The sequence below is a fragment of the Sipha flava genome, unplaced genomic scaffold, assembly GCF_003268045.1.
Source record: "Sipha flava isolate LNK unplaced genomic scaffold, YSA_version1 43_pilon_pilon, whole genome shotgun sequence".
Lineage (NCBI taxonomy): Eukaryota > Metazoa > Arthropoda > Insecta > Hemiptera > Aphididae > Sipha > Sipha flava.
In genome coordinates, this window is record NW_020273171.1 from 469,027 (window position 1) to 487,401 (window position 18,375).

Consider the following 18,375-nt stretch of genomic DNA (forward strand, 5'->3'; position numbering starts at 1 on the left):
CGGCCAATCGGCGCGCGGGCAATTGACGTCAACGTTAAATATAAACGAGCCGCGGACGTGCGGGACGACCGGGGGAGGGGGCACCGGTGGCTTCTCGGCGGCGGCGGCCCGAGCGCTGTAGCAGTTCCGCGGTGGTCGCGATCCAACGTGCGTTCTCGTGCCCGTCGTCAACGTGTCAGCCGGTGCGTGTCGCGTGTACCGATCTCGCGCGACGTATTCAATCAACACGCGATCCCGTCACGGGCCAGAGGTCCGCAACCGTACGTGCCCGTCTACGGGGAACGGTTATCAAGCTTATTGAGGCGGCGGTGGTGGAGCCCGAGTCCGAACCCTTGACCGGTAAGTGCCACGCACCGGTTTCCCGATCGGAATCCCGCGCGGCTTTTCACCCCCGGGCCACCCGGGCCCGCCCGTCCAACCGCTGTGCAATGCAGAACATATATCAAGCGATTTTCACTAGGTGGCACTTCAATAAAACTGTCTCGTAGTTCGTAGACGTGGTGTTCTTCTGCGGAGGAACATACAGGGAAAATCAACCCCTGTCGTGTTACTACACGTGTTGGTTTTAACGGCACACGATCGCCCACCACTGGGTAGCGTTCAACAATCACTGGGGGGGGGGGGGGGGAGACACTAGTGTCACGTACTTTGTATGTTAAAATGTGCTCTGGCCCAACAGCGGCGCGCGCGTGTCTTCCTTAGCATCCCACGGCGGTCGTACCTCGGACCGCTTCGTCGTGCGCGCAACCGTATTCGAACGAGCTCGACCGTTCGAAGGGTCCCCGAGCGAATACCCGTCACCGATTTCCTTTTTTTCACCCGTGGCCATCGTTGGCCAGCCACGAACGATTTATACATCGCGATGCTTTTATAGGCGCAAAAACGCACGTTTCGCTACCAAAACATAATATTCTTAATAATCCCATCCAAAACGATCGTGTAATTCGCCCGGCGAACGTCTCGATCGTTGCGCTACGTGTCGAAACGCGATCTTCACTCGCGCACCACTCGTAAACACACAACCGATACACGGTTTTGAAGTTTTTCATCTCGACTTCTTGCGTCTCAAAATAACTCGAGTTATCGAGAAGATCTTCGACCGCGTTTACTTGTTCGCCGTTCCGTTGGTCCCGAGTGCGATTTGTGCACCGTTCGGAAATGATACCTGTGACGTCTAGACACAGCTGTGACGCCGGTCCGGTGCATTCGCCGCCACATGTTAATACTAAAACGATACGTACAATCGCTGTACCGTTGTATTTATTATGACCGCCGACCTTTCGGACGTGTTGCCTAATTTACGTAATGTTATGCTATTGATTTTTTTCGTATTCTCGGAACCAGAAACTAGTCTGTTGTAGTATGTTAGTTTTAAAAATGTATCGTACGTTATGTTTAGTTGCGAAATCCTACGCAAGGAAATTATAAAGGAATTATAAACGTACATACATCTACTAGTTACTAATATTTTGTTTGAAAAAATTTTAACTTTTATTCCCAGCCAATGTACTCGTATACTGTAATAAACCTAAATGCATATGTGTATATTGCTGATAAATTAAAACATTAAATATCGATAACAAAATAATAGTATTTAAACGATAAATCGTGTTTTTGTTCACGGTTTGTCATTAGAAAACGTGGAGTTGTTAACAGTGTGCAACGTAAATAGTTTTAGGTCTTACGATCGATTTATCAATATTCATGTAATTAAATACGATTTATAATGGTTCTACAAAATTAATGTTCTAAAAATTCCGACATTAATATAAAAAACAAATATAAAGTGATATGTAAAAAAAAAATAGACATTCGATGCATATATATATATATATATATATATATATATATATATTATTATTATTATAAACGGTATGGATATAATAGAAGACAATAGTGTAATGCAATTTAGCATGCATAAAATTGCATTCTTTATTTATCTTGCTCACGCTATAGAAAACAAGGCCGTTTCGGCACGTATCCTATTGTCTAGTTGATGAAACATCAGTCACATCTTAAGTAGTCACACTCAACATACTGATAGATATATCCGTTTATGTGTGTGTGTAATTTTCTGATCAACCTCTTGCCCTCTTATAATAAATAGTTAAATATAAAAATCGGTAGTTAAAATATTCAATTATTTGAGTTCAAAATTAAGATTTATTAAAATATTATCTATGTTGGGCAATTAATACATGTATATTATAAGACGTTAAAGTTTCAAATTATTTTTTAATAATATTAAGGTTAGATTTTAAATTTGAAAATCTAAATTTGATGGTTTCAAATGTGATAATATAAAGACTTGAACAGAGCGTTACATAAAATTTAATAATTTGTAAGCCTATAATTGTTTTTAAAATTAAATAATAAACGGCTTTTATCATGTGTCTTAATCTTCAATATTATGTTTTTCAAGTAGGTTACCTATATTATAGTATAAATAGTATAGTAATAATAAATTAATACACAATAATATATTGTGTACTATTTGATAAAATATAATATCCATACTAATGAAAATAGCTTTTACATAAATTATGTGAAATAGAAAAATATGTTCTAGGGCGTCCAAGAAAAAAATGTTTTGGCTTCACGTAAAAAGTTTTTTGCCCCTATCTCCACAAAACCTTCCGCTTGCACTTAAATTACATGTTACATTAAAAATACTGTCTACCCTTGTAAGTTCGTGCATACGCGTATATACTGTAAATTATTATAAGAATGAAAATTAAATTATAAGGAAAGTTGACCGATTTATGTCTAAACCGTTATATTTTTTAAACATATTATTATTTACCTATGAATTAATAATTACTTTATAGAAATTCCAAATAAATAAATGTCATCAAAAATATCATTAATTTAACAACAACAATTGTTGTTGTTTATTTTTAGTTAAAAAAATAACTATTATAATCAACTACATATAGAACGCATCATCGAGTTATATCTAATAGTTGTATAAAAATGTATATGATCCACTAAAGTATGAGGTACAATAAGTACAATATAGTAGTAAAATTATTGAAAAATATACTGATAATATTGTTATAGATACCTAGTCCTTAAGATTATTTTTAAATTATTAAATTTACTCTTATATGATATATTTTGAAATAAAGACGTTGTTTATATATTTTTTTTACTTCTTTAAAAATAAGCCCGTTTTTGGGGTAAACATCGTTTGGGGAGTATAGCTGTTATAAAATTTTGTGAAGATATAGAATCTTACGTTATTATAATGGGATGGATTTTGCTTAATAGCCTAGACTAATTTTATTACTTCAACAACTTAATAGTTTCTTTATCATATTTGTGGTTTCAATTTTATAAAATATAAAAATATAATAAATTTTTATTTTATAAAGCTTAAATTTGTGGAAAATATCAATGTATAATAATGCAACAATAAATGTTAAATTTGAAAAAAATTTAATTAAAGTTAGAAATACATATAAAATATTCTAAGTAGCCAGTGGAGTGGATTATATATAACATATTTAGAAATAACAAAATGAGAGAAAGAGAATAGGAGAAATAATAGATAAGTCAAAATTTATCAAATGACTCGACTATAATCAAGTCAATAATAATAGTTAAGTATACTACCTATGTATATAAATATTTTTTATTAAAAACTAAGATTATCATTTGTCAAGAGATAATTACTATAGATGCATACTAAATTTAAGTATATATACAATGATAAACCTATAATATAATATTGAACCCAAGTACAATTCCGATCTGCTATCAACTTGAAAAAGTTCAACCTGAATTTTTCAGGTTTGGTTAGCCACTTTTAGTCAGTCTCTTTTACTCTTCTTTTTTGACACATCTAAGCTTAATTTCCATAGGCAACTATTAGTACAGTATGTGTAGGAAATTTAACTTTTTTATTAATATACTATATTGTAAAATATATTCTCTTATACTTAATATAACTAACCTCATTATAACCTAAATTAACTCAAAGTATTTTACTGACTCACATTACGTTTGGTGGTCCCTTTCCATATCAAAATTAATTTATATATATATATATATATATATATATAAATTATGATAACCAACCACTCCGTCGCTGCATGCGAATATCAAACTTTGACCACTCTTTTACTTATTATAAACGGGTTTATATAATTACCTAATTATATATATATATTTTATTTAAAAAATTACATATATTCATTGTATGATTAAAAAAATCGGTGTGCCGTATATTCGTATTCAGTTTATTTATTCAATTTTTTAATTAAATATTCGATTTTCAGTATTATAATAATATAATTTAGTAATTTTCGGATTTCACAGACAAATTGGAAATAAATACAGGCTATTATGTTATGTGGGTATACACACTCAATTATCATATTATAATTATTAATCTGTAATAAAAGTATTTAGAGAAATATTGTATTACAATTCGCTGTATCATTATGGAGATTTTGTTTGATTTTTGATTCATGTAACCATTTTAATTTTTTTTAGTGAAACATGAATTAATCAAACACTAAAATAAAATAAATTGTATTCATATAAAACATGTGTGAATAATTATTTGGGTTTTAATAATTTGGAAAATGAAATAAATAACATTTAAGAAACAAAATTCAAAATAACATATATAATCGCTGACACAACATTTCTTAATTACTAAGTAGTACGTTTGTTGAGATTAAAACAAAAAAATAAAATATGTTCATTAAAAATTACATTTTTTTTGAATTTTAGTATTTAACATGTAACTTATGACTATTTTTGTGTACAGACATTCAATAATTTTCAATAATGATGATTGCTTAAACATTTGGTTTTGACATCAATATTAATTAATCGAGCAAATATTAACTTACCGGTCATTTTTATTAATAAATATGATCGAAAACAATAATTTTAGTGTTTATCTACACGTTTGCGACGATTGGTCCTACGTTAACTCTGGTTTTATTGTCGAAAAATAAAATTACATAGAACGCCATGAATATATATATATATATCAATACTGCAACGTGTAATAAAACAATCATAATATCGTATGATGAGATATTGAAATCCATTGGTATTTGGCTGTAAATTTGTATTAAATATTTATGTATTTTACTTTTCTTTTTTTTTTTATTACCTATAAACATCGATGTAGAATAATGTAAATCACCGCACTTTATACGCTTATGTACAAATATAAATTTACTATATAATAGATCTACATCGGAGATTTCGGACCACACAATGAATAAAGTACTAAATAGCTACTAAAGTATAGTATTTTATAGCGGTCGGCGGCTTAAGGAAAACACACGCAATAAAAATTAAACGACGACTTAAATGTAACCTTGGACGTTTAGAAGAATATAATTATTTTTTTGCGAATTGAAAACTTTACAACCGCGCGAGAAAACATTTACCGTCATCTCTTTGTATCTAGATCATATTGTCTGGTTACTATTTTTTTTTTTTTTGTTCATTATCTACAAATGTTTCTATTTTAACGGTGAAAGCTATATTTGTTTATATATGGTTAAGTTAGTGAATGATAAATTGTAAGCCATGAATCTAGTGAATATTAAATTTACCCATGGATATGTACTAAGCGTTTTGGTGTACTACTCCGTAGTAGTAAGAGGAATACCATTTATATACGTATGTATTATGTGTGTGTGTGTGTGTGTGTGTGTGTGTGTGTGTTTATTGTTAAGAATCTAAATTTAAGTGTCATCTTCTGAACGTACCTACGGTTTGGCAATTTATTCCATTACGTATTTCTGTCCGTACGCAACAGAGGTACTTACTTTTAGCTACTTTACCCGTATAGCGCAGTACGTTATGCGTCTACGAAATATTCAACGATAATCAATTACGATTGCTTCAGATAAGTTGAGTTATTAACGTTTAAAAAGTTGTTTCTAGTCAACAAAGGAGTGAAAAATAAATGTTTACCCTTAAGTGCTCTTCGCAGAAAGCAATTTCGTGTTCGACCCATACTCTCCTATGTAACAGTGCGTAACACCAAAAAAAAACATATTTTACGAGGGGAAAAACACCGATGAGCAATTATGTGTACATTAATTTATGACAAAAACCAAACGAATGATCTAAATTCGAGTGCATCGTTAAAAATATTTTTATAATAAAGGAAAGGACTGTCATAGAATATTGTTATTTATTGTTTAATACACGTACCTACATATTTTAAATCGCAATTATCTCGCATAGTTCTAAAATGTGTTGAATTCACACTCTTGGCACGGTTTTTTTTTTTTTTTTTTAGTATAATTTATTTATCTTGACAACATTTTCCTTTGTCACAATGGTTCTTAATTAACAAACTATACAAGTATTCATCAAACAGCTGTTTCAGTATATTAAAATTAAATTGTAAAATATTATTCACACTTTATTAATTATCTCAACAACTACACAACGGTATCACGAGTACTTTTTACAATTTTAATCCCTAAACAATGTTGTTCAAACATAGGTGAACAATTTATTTTTGTTTAAATTGTTATGCCAGTACGATATAGGCAGTATCCACGTTAATAAGGCGTTAAACGGAGTATAAACTTTTTGTAAACACTTCAAGTATATAAACGCGCGTGAACGGAATAGAAAAAATATGGAATTACATATTTTATAATACATTAAAATATATGTATATAATATGAAGATGAGACTTAATCAGTAATCAAACGTACGGCTTCGCTGTAAAACAATTGTAATCTCTCGTACATGAAAAATGAATACCGGCAGTAATTTTTAGATAAAATGCCGAATTATTTAATTATTCGTTTTGCGCACCGGCCTCTAATTAGTGTCATTTTCAAGCAAACGGACGGTACGTTTCATTAAAAATAAATAATTACACATGGAATACTATAATGCAGATACTGCAGCGTGACGTATATTGCGTTGCATTATAATTTCTTGTTCTGACCAATTATAGTACGTGCCGTATACGTATATTCGTTAAGTATTTACACTCGTGCATGATATACCGTGTAGTCTTTAGCGCGTATGGAAATTAATAGCAATGTTATTATCAATTTTTGACATCTAACCGTACAAATATAATTTCACGAGGAACAACGCCGGTTAATGGATACTATATTGGCTGAAGTTCAACGTTTCGTAAAATATTTTCTACAGTAACTCTTGAAATCCTAACCACACCTAATAACCGTTACGTAGTGAATGGCGCGAATAGCACTAAAACCCGAATTGATAAATCCGTGTTAACAAGACTGTAAATGTCATTAAACGACATTTTAACGCTAAAAGAATTGCATTCGATGAATCTAAGAATAACATTTATGACTACATATTTTCCCAAAGTACCATTTTTACTGTGCGTTGTACAGCAGAAGCGATTGAATTTTTATGTAAAAAAAATCTATATAAGTAATTGAAATTTCTAGTAAAAAATGCCGTATACTGAACATCACATTTATTGTATGTTGATAAGTCGTATATATTTTCTAAAAATTATATGTTTCACCTTTATAATTCATATATAAATATTTAAAAAACTAATTTTTCAATTTTACCGTTCAGTGACAATAATGTATGTATTATTTGGAACCAAAAATCGATTGCGCATTACAAATCATACGTGTCTGAAACTAAACCAAACTTCATGAATGTATAATCGTATCGAATTTCGTCACCCTATGAATGTAATTAAAACTCAAACTTAATTATTAAATTAATTAAATATTAATTTCCGTATGGAAAATAGTTTAGTGCGACATAAGTTTCCAGAAATAGGTAAATTTAACTAAACTATTTCTTAAACCTTGTTTGTAAAAAATCTGCGTAAGTTTAATAATAATTTACAAATTAACTTTTTAACACATTTCATTATAGACTGTACCATGAAAGATAACAGTATAGAGATATACCCTCAGTATTCACGAATTTATTATTTAGTGTTTTGTATACACGTATTCAACTTGGTTTGAAAATTTCAATAAACAAGAAATAAAATGTTTACTGCCTTGCAGATGTATGCATGTGAAATTATTTTTTAATCTTAATTTATCTTCAAATAGAGTTAGTACAATTATTAGCTATAACCATGCATTGTTTTTTTGCCGAACACAAATATTATTAGAATAAAAAATTTCAAACGTTCTGTGTGTTTAATACCCGTGTATATTGTACGAAATGTATGCAAGCATCAAATGTGCGGTGTGCTTCTTCAAATGTAATTAACTTCCACGATGATTGATAGGGCGTATGTAATATTATTATTATTCTTTCGCTACATGTTTACTCGGGTAAAAAATAAATATTGAAAGAGAGTTGTGTGGAACTATTCAGTGGCCTTCGAGGCTAGTCGAACGTTACACCATAATGTATGTGTATTATTTTTGAAGAAATTCAATTCCGATACGTTATCAATACTTAATCATTCCGTTTCCGGGCATTAATCACCGCCGCGAACCAGCTTCGGTGTGTTTACGTAACGTACATGCACGAACAGCACTATACTATATCGTATACGCACTTCGGAATTTCAGATAAGTCGCACGAGCGAGTTCGGAAAGTTCCCACGGAGGTGCGTTTAACCTTTATTATTTTATTTGTTTTTCTTTTCCCGCTCGCGTACCGTTTTTTTTTTTTTTTTTTTTTTTTTTTCTAAAACGCATTGTGCAAAGTTTTTTCTATTTCAATTTTTCGTTCCATTCAATATCGGTAATGTTTCGCGCAGGTGCTGTGTTCGCGCGCGTCGGCATTCGACATTTCCGACGCGTAGACAATGCGAAACGCGTTATTATTGCGTTATCCGTTTGACGAATACGTGTCGTATCGGCGAGGAAACGGCAATAAAACCAAATGGGTTCCTGGAACACAGGAAAGGGAAACGATAAAACTTATTGATTTGCCATTCGAAAAAATCGCACCAGCAGGTTGTCGACGCGAATATTAGCACGAATCACATAATTATTGTAAACGACTCGTGCATACGGAACGATGCAGTTGCAACGGTGCAACGGGTGCACAATAGTACACCGTCTACGTACCGGATGTACGAAAAAAATAGCTGAAAATTTCTCTACGTTTTCCTTTTTTTTTTTTTTTTACACACATATTTTTTGTACACCGCATAACACGTAATAAATGGAAGTTTTTCTCCCGATATTTCATATCGTTAATGCACGGCTTTTGCGTGGGAGATAAAAAAAAAAAAAATATTACTTTTCGCGTAACAAGCAGGCGGCAGGTAATCACTACGTGAGTTCACGTCCATATTTCGACCATATCTCGTTGTCGTTAGACCGTAATAATACGTACATTATGCATCACGCGCTCAGCACCGACTCGGTTCTTTGAGTCGCTCTGTATACACTTACTCGAAACGTCTTTGCGACTGAATCGTGACGACGTTGACCGGGGGGGCGTCCGCGCGTGCTCGCAGGAGAAACGTACCTGTACGTATTTTTTTTTTAAAACTTTTATTATTTTTCCGCATTAGAGAGAAAATATTGCACGTACGTTTCGCATTGTTCCGAACCCGATACTATTGTTCGCCTTTTTCGTTATTTCCTTTATTACAATGCAATACGTATAAAATAACACCGCGTGTACGTATCGTAAAGTCCCGGGCCGCCGCGTTCGTCGATTTAGGATAAAACATTCGTTGGAACCGTTCCACGCGTACATTTTTTTTCTCTCTCTCTCTCTCTCTCATCCTTTTTCTTTGTTGTTACAATATTGAACTGGACCATATGTGAGCCATAAATTTTCGGGCGCGCACACACGCGTCCGCGCGACAACGGCTGAAAACGGTACCCGACGATCGTGAGAATCGAGCATGTGCAACGCCCGGAATCGGCTTTTTTTTTCTCGTTCATTTTCGTTTCTTTCGTTGTTGTTATTATTATTTTAGCCTAGCTGTCTTCGGTCGCCCCGATCGTTCTGGGAATGCAAATCCAAACGATTAAACACTGTCGTTGAATATTATAAACAATAATTGTACGGTCATTCTACACCGCGACGCGACGTTCATACGCACGTTTCGATTAATATTGTATGTGTGCGACGTGACGTTAGTTCGTCAACACGTCATCGCCGTCGTATCGATTACGGTCAACATCGTAAGGTCGATCCGAAAAAGGGTCCGCGGATCAGATTCCGAGTACAGCACACCGTCAAGAAACTTTCAAGAACGATACGCGACGCTGTTGCAATATCATAATCGGTCTTGTAAAGAATACTTTTGCTCGGTATTCATGTTCGAATAAACGGTCAAAACGTACGCGAACCATCTTCAAAAAATATATTTAGAACACGTTCGGGAGTACTCGAAAAATTATTCGGATACTTCAGGAATACAATTTTTTTAATACATTTTTTTTGTTTTTTACATTTTAAAGTCATAAATACATTATTCAATTAAGCTGTTAATTAATTAATTAAGTATTTAAATACAAAAAATAATAATAAAAAAAAAAACTTATTTAGAATAGTATTAAAATACAGAAAAAGTATTAAAAAATTATTTTGATCGAATACTTAACAAGACTGATCGCAATTATTATTGTTTCGTGTTGTTGGGCGCGCGTGCCGTTCGGGGTGTTGAAAACGCAATAGAGATTTTCAAATTAAACCTTAAACGTGGTAAATTCGATTTTACCAACCGCATACATATATATATATATATATATATATATATATACGCGCTGCACGAGTGCGGTTTATCACAGAATCGATAAAATATTCATTACTCGTTGAACGAGCGGTTGTGAGTACGTAGAAATCAACGTGTATATATATAGGTACACGCGCGCGTACGCATATGCACTATTGTTATGTTAATCTATTGCTACAATAACGTTTCGCGTTCGTAGTGTTTAATTTTATTCGTATTGCCGCGACAAACCGCTGCACGTTCGGACGAAAACACACATTGCTTTTTTGGCCCCGCTGGCGAAACGCCATTATTAATTAATTCCACTCGGTTTGTTTTCGTTTAGATCGCTGTATTAATTCGTGTCGTCCGTACCGTACACGATATTCTTTTCGATTTTTTTTATTTTCTGACGTTCTTCTCCGAGATCACACGTGAAAACGAGTACTCCGTAATGATCGGTGTTATGCGATTCATCGGTGTAAAAATACGGTTCGGAAAACATAGCGGCACGTAATAACAACGTAATGTTTAATACACCAACGCGGATCGTTATGGAATTAAATGTATCATGACGTACCGTTCAACGAATAGCGTGTTTTACGGAACGACAATGGAAATCGCAATGGTTTATTTGCATATATCGGGGGAATTTCGATTGATTTTTAGTTTTTTCATTTGTCAGAAGATTTCTGTAACATTTATTGTGTTTAAATATTTTTATTTATTTTTTTTTTTTTTTTTGCAATAACATCAACACGTTGTGCAGTTCTATAGCCGCATCAGTTTTTCGAAGTTCATTAATATTATTTTCAATAAATCGTCTCGGTCCATAATACCATTACGTACGATAGGTATATATTTCATCGTGATAAACGTGTTAGAAGTTCTAAACTTTGAACCACACGATGCGTTCGTCATAATATTAAGCGTTATACCGTAAACCAAACTGGTAATAATTATAATAACGCCATTGTACGGTTAGGATATTTGTTTTTATATAATTTAGCGCTCGGCGCTCGAACGGCGCGAAGGTACCGATAATATATTATTATTAAACATGTTTGTTTCTACGAACACAATAATATATATTATGTAAAATAACACGTTTTCTTTGTGAAGATTGAAAGTTTCGAAACTTCTAATAACGCATTTATAAAGATAATTTATATACTTATTCGATACGTAAATGCGCTGTTTGCTGTAGAGGTTTGTACTGGCAAACCGAATAAACACTCCGTCATTTATATGCAAATATTATATCGTGTGTACGGGTAAATATAACGTACGATACAAAATAAATAATAAACACTATGCAATAACATATACATATATATATATATATATATATATATTTACAAGATATCTGAAAAATTGTTATTACAGTCAACGTATCATAAAATCGTATACATCGACGAAATCGATGTGAAACTAATATTCAGTAAATGAAAACATTAAATACCTTCTTAGTTTACGTTAACAGTCCAACGTTTTTCGAGACGCATTCGATGAAATCGAAATCAATTGCGAAAACAAATCATTCACTATCCGAACGCGTGATAAAATTATTACTCTACAACCACGCCTTGACGAGTTATTTCTGTATTGATTTATTGAATTATCCTCGTTGCACGTAAAACGTTAAAAATCAATACGATTATACGCGCATGTTATATTATTACTGTATTAAAGGCACTGAGGTAATTGCGGTAAAATACTCGATACATTTTCTTACATTATTACATAAAAATATGTTAAAATCGCATTGACCGCATTAAATAAAAACATTTAGTGTAATACTTATATGACAAACGTAATATCATAATAAAAGAAAATGAAACACAAATATTTTTCATATTAACTGCTGTAATAGGATCAATTTATATGTTCTAAAAATCATACGATTAAAACTACTCTGAAATAAAATTAAAACTGCATTACATTGCCGTGTTAAAAAATTATAATTCTCAAGCTCATTTGGCTACGACTATAAAAAAAAAAAAAAGCGAATGCTCCAATTTCACTATCTTAACTTGATTATTTTAACTGCTGTCTTATATCGATGTGCTTGTATGCATTTAATTATGATCGGTGTCACACGTATACGCGATAGTTTCGCGAAGATTCGAAATCCAAATGCCATTGTCGACGACCGTTTTCGCCGGCGGTTTATCTCCAGCGCAGGAAAGAAAATCCATTCCGTGCACTGTTGCACCACTGTTTCACACACGCCGCATGAAAAATCTATCCTGTCGGTGGACGGACGTCGTGGCCGAAAAACGAGGTAATATGTTTCTAAAAAAAAAAATAAAAAAACACCGCGTACATTATTGTTAATGTTATCACTATCCGTCTGGTCGCAAGTGAACCGTGCACCGCGTGCAACATAATAAGTATACACATTGTACATGTACACGTAATAACTGTACGTGTGCGCGCGCGCGCGATCGAGGGCGATTGTATCACGAAAACAATAAAATTTCAACCCCGGTGCGTCCTAACGCAGCGCATGTTCCCCTTGCCGTGCTCGGCGGTGCTAGTGGAGTCGGTAAATAGTGTGCGGGCGGAGAACATTTATAACGTTTAGGAATTTAATCTACTCCTGCTCGTAACCAGCCCGTGTGCGTGCGTGTGCATATTGTGTGTTGTGCGTGCGCGAGAAACGAGTTTTTTGTCGCCCCGTCGTCGTCGTCGTAGGTGCACGCTCGTACCGTTCTGCTCACTCGATGATTCCTAATCGTTGGAGCCCGGATTTATATGCATTTAAAAAGTATCAAATATAATGCAAATACGCAAAGAAAAAGCGGCTAAATATGCAATTATATGCCGCATTATGTTACACTTTATAAAATGTGATTTTCTTTTTTTTTTAAAAACCGCACTTTCATACCAAATAAAATTCTAAATATTTTATCCAAAAAACAAAAAAAAAAAAAAAAAAATGATGATATCCATTGCTTTGTATTTTAAATCATTTAAATCAATCCAAAACTTTTAGGAAACTTAAAAACGAGAATACAAATAAAAATAAAAATACTAAAAATAAATATTTTAGATAATTTGAAGTCATCTACTGCCAAAAAACTAATAGAAAACTTAAATAATATTTTTAAAACTGTATATTCGTGCTCTATTCGAAGCGATTACAACATTTACTGTCAATTAAAATAGTTGATTTATTAAAAACCCATTAAATATGCACGGTATGCATTTATGCATAAATATGCATTTATGAACAAACATGCGACAACCCTCAAAATATGCAATATAAAACTTGGTGTTTAAACTCGGTGCGATATGAATCGTGGACATTTTAAACCTCCATAGACGTGCACACACTTAGTACAAACATGCAAATGCATATATAAATCCAAACTCTTCTACTAATCACTGTACATTATCTCCTGACCGGTACACGCGTACATCGGAAATGATCGCACCAACAACCGGGGTGTCGTGTCCGCAATAATAATCGTAATGGTTTTTCGTTGTACGGTTGTACAAATCAAGAGAGAGAGAGAAAAAAAATCAATTTTCCGTAATGCATCTCCGTCCGTGGTGCATCGTTGTTTACGGTGTAACTATTATAAAGGATTTGTGATCGGTGACAAATTGCAGTTTTCTATTATGGACATATTTACGGACTTGTGTTAACTGCAGTGGTCGATTTCATGAAAACAAATGCATTCAATGACTCATTCGACGTATACACGAAACGTAAAACACAATTGCGCGATACTGGACGTGTATTAAAAAATAAAAAATAATCATAAATGTAGGTACAACTTGTTTTTTCTCGGTAGATAATTCAATATATTACATGGAGATATTATATGGAAATATTTACAGACGGTTCCAAAATTAACTAATATCCGTTTTCGATAAAAACACTATACACGCAAATGCGTATATTTACATTGTCATGAAATTTTTGAAAAAAAAAAAAAATTTAATAGTTTTATTATACATGCATTCTATTATTTTAGAACTTGTTTCCATACACATACATTGGAAAGAATACTACGTGTATAGATGCATAACTCCGAAAACAGAAATATTCGGTAGAGGAAAAAAAAACACGGTAATAAAATAATATTTAATAATATAGTTTACGACGTTTAATACTACTTGTATGTGTGCAAATGATAAACCCTACCTTGTGCAGTGTATATTTACCGACCGCGGCTGCATCGGACGGTCCTGAGAAAAGTACAAACGGTTTAGCCGCGTAACAATAATAATAATATTATAATTGCTATTATTGCTATCAAGGCTAGATCGTCGACGGATTAAAAGTTAAGGTTAAGTTGTGAATTTAATTTACTTTTTAGCTAAATAACGCAATGAGTTTATTGTTTTTCTATGATGCAAGTCGGTCGATTTATTGTTTGGCCACGTTGATCATTCACCCGATTTATCAAGATCGTTATAGAACATAAAAACAATTGGTACCGCAACCGTTGCGGATGTAACGAACGAGAGTTGTTCCTGAATTCCGGTAGGGCTGAAAACGGAGTAACCGTGAGTACAGCCCTAAGTAAATGATAATACCGGAACACGGTTCGGCCGAGGGGAAAAATAGTCACCGACTTTTTTTTTTTTTTTTTTTTTTCTACTCGTAACAATCACAAGTTGGAAAGCCAAAAAAAAAAAAAAAAAACCGAAATCATTTCCACTTCGTAACCGGATCGACTCGAACGCACGACGAGCGCGACAGAAGTTGGTCGACTCGGCTCAGCCTCGATCGCCGTACCGCGTAGTCGCGCCCAGCGGCGAGGAAAAAGTTGCGCAACGTAAGCGCACCGCGTCCGGAGAGCTTTTCGCGATCGCCGTCTCGAAGACGTTCGTTTCCGTCTCGTCCGCAGAGACGTTCGTCGGCAACGAAAAATGTTCGCAATGCATTCGTTCGCGTGCACTTGCGCTGTACGCACTTCACGTTATTGTCCGCCGCCGCACGCCGAGCCCAAGGACGGCACGGCGATTTCTCGTGACCGCTGACGGACGCGCACCGTACGAGACTTATGGAAAACGGTGTTAATGATAATAAAAAAAAACATATACGTACACGTTCGAACGATGCGCGCACTCGCTCCGCGAACGGCTCCGCCCGCGTCACGGTAACTGCGACAGTCGTTTTTTACGTTCGTTTTTTTATTCATTTTTTTTTTTTTTTTTTTATTTGTGCGATATTCGGGTCACACGAGTTGCGGCGGCTGCATTGTCTGCGACGAGAGGCGCGCGTGGGAACATCACGGTACGACTTTGACACGTTTAAATTGAAAAAAATTATAATGACAATCGAAACGGTTTCGCATCTTTACGTACGCGTACACACCGGGATCAAATGTGTTTCGTTTTCTTTTCATTTGTGCTACGTTTTTTTTTTTTTTTTCTTCGGGGACGCGATGCGATGATCGGTATTGTCGTCGTTTGTCCGCGTAACGTTGAAGTAAGACGCTGATCGAGCAGACCATCTGCCGTTGAACGTTTGAACATTTTGTTCGCTATAAAAATTGATTTCAAACGTTACGTTTTTGCGGTTCGGCCGTAAAGATCTGGTACAGGTATATCTTTTTTGGTTCTTAAATCGACCTTGTAAAATCAAATCGATTTGAAGCAATACGGTTGGTTTCAGAAAAAAAAAAACCCACTTGAAATCCTAATGGTCGAACACAGCGTACGATCACAAGAAAGCTATCAAACTGCGGTCGTACGGCAATGATATGTTCAATTTTGGGAACAAAAATTATTGCATAAATCTATCTGGTTTTCTTAAGACACAATAACATTTGTTGGCATTGTTGCATTACCGGAGGATGTACAGTACTTGGACAGTTCGTCCCCATAATTGTTCGTACCGTCTCTCCGAAGTCTCGCGTTCTAATCCATATTTTATCGATATCGTAAATTACGAACCGCTCGCAAATAATGGTGTGGGAACGAAACTGTCGAAATCGCGCGCAAATAATCTCGGTAAAACCGTATCGAGTACGATGTGAGAATCGAAAACCAAGATTTCCACGAGGCTGTACCGACTAACACGTTTTTCGAGTCACGGCCGTCGACTATGCGTCTACACCGCACGTTTTCCTACCGACGATGCGATAATACACGTCATTACAAGTATGTTATACAATATTTTCCGAGTGTAACAGAATTATGCTTTTATTACCATTATTATGTTAATTTTTCACTATCAAATACGGTTATGCAACGGATCCGTTTATTCCAAATGTATTTTACATCGATCAATAGTATGCATATTATTTGATGCAAGCCTAGAATAATAAACGAAACACATTATTATTATTTTTTTTTCGAGCGACGACAATTTAAATTTTTTTCTCGATCTAATATTTTGTAGAAACGTATGTTCGGTACGTAATATGAATAAGTTCATTCGAAATAAATTACGCCTCCTATCGCTCGCACACGGGATCGACCGTCGTTTTCCATTTCGATAATATCCTGCATCGCGCAACTCGTACGCATAAAACATACACGATAAACATTTATTGTTAATGTGTTCGATAAAAAAAAAAAAAAAAAAACGTTCGGAATTCGACGACAATGCGTGTTCAAGCCGTACACACCATGTACAGTTGTTAACTACTGCATTTTATATCACCTACATTACGTTATAATCGTAAACTATCGACTCGCGCACGATTAACTTACAAGAATAATTACACACGTCGTTGGACGTTTTCGTATCCCGCGACTGCATGACGTGCTGTACTTATTTTTCTCACTCTCTCGCGCACTCTCACTCTTATCGTTCGACGAACGAATCGAGTTTGTGTTTAGAAAAACGTTTCGTTTTTCTACCCAACACGAGTTTCGTCCTGAATTCGTGTGCACCGCGTAGCAGATGCTGCGCGCGGTGTAATTAATTGTAGTACACATAACGTTATTGCTGCAGCGTGCTGCGTATGGGTGTAAAAAATTAAAGTCAATTCCACTGTATTCGGAGTGCATTTAAATTATTAGAACAGCAATAATTAAAACATTAATAAACGTGACTCCACTGTTGGAAATTCTTCTATAAATAATAATGATAAAAAAAAAAAAAAGAAGATAAAAAACGCAACCATTACAATACGACGTCTGTATTTGTTTTTAATGGACCCTTGATAAGGCGTTTTTTTTTTTTTTAATATTACTCAATTATTGTTCACCCGCATACACCGTAAGCGTTCAATGCGGTGCATTTTCCGTGAAACAAAATTAATATTTCTTTTCGTTTCGTACAGTTTCTGAACAACAATGGTGCTCTCGAATAATTGGTTGTTTACCGCCGTCGTGTACGACTCATTGCGTGCGCTCTGCAACACTCGACGGATATGCACGCAGCGTTTTACTTAACGTTCGCGTTGGTACATTTTTTTTTTTTTTTTTTTTTTATTAATCTGCTCCGTTTGTTTTTTAACAAGAACAATACCATGGCTCGAGAATCAGGTACAATACACGCATTTGTGGTACATTTATGTATATTATTCGTTACGTACGAATTCGAAAACCGAGTCAGACGTTTGCGCTAACCCAACGATCCGTTTGCTGTACTATAGTACTACGCAGTACGTTTGCGACGAACGCGATAATCCGTCACACGAGTGCACAACGTAAATATAACGTACGTAAACCGATAAAGCCGACCAATACTCGAGCACTGCTTACAGCCGTCCGTAAACGTGTATATTTCGTTTGATGCGAAACAGAGACACGTCTGTCGTTCG

At 34.6% G+C, this 18,375-nt stretch overlaps 1 protein-coding gene across 3 annotated transcripts in view; it reads left to right on the plus strand.

Moving 5' to 3' along the window:
- Positions 1-132: 132 nt before the first annotated feature.
- Positions 133-18,375, plus strand: part of LOC112689286 (activating transcription factor 3-like) — a 41,131-nt gene continuing 22,888 nt past the window's right edge. Inside the window, exon 1 of one of the 3 annotated variants that reach the window (XM_025562919.1) lies at positions 133-339. The gene's annotated coding sequence lies outside the window, so the exon portion shown is untranslated. Of the gene's footprint in view, positions 340-14,641; positions 14,721-16,303; positions 16,763-18,375 lie in introns of those variants that run through there. The other 2 variants (XM_025562921.1, XM_025562920.1) reach the window with 2 other exon arrangements.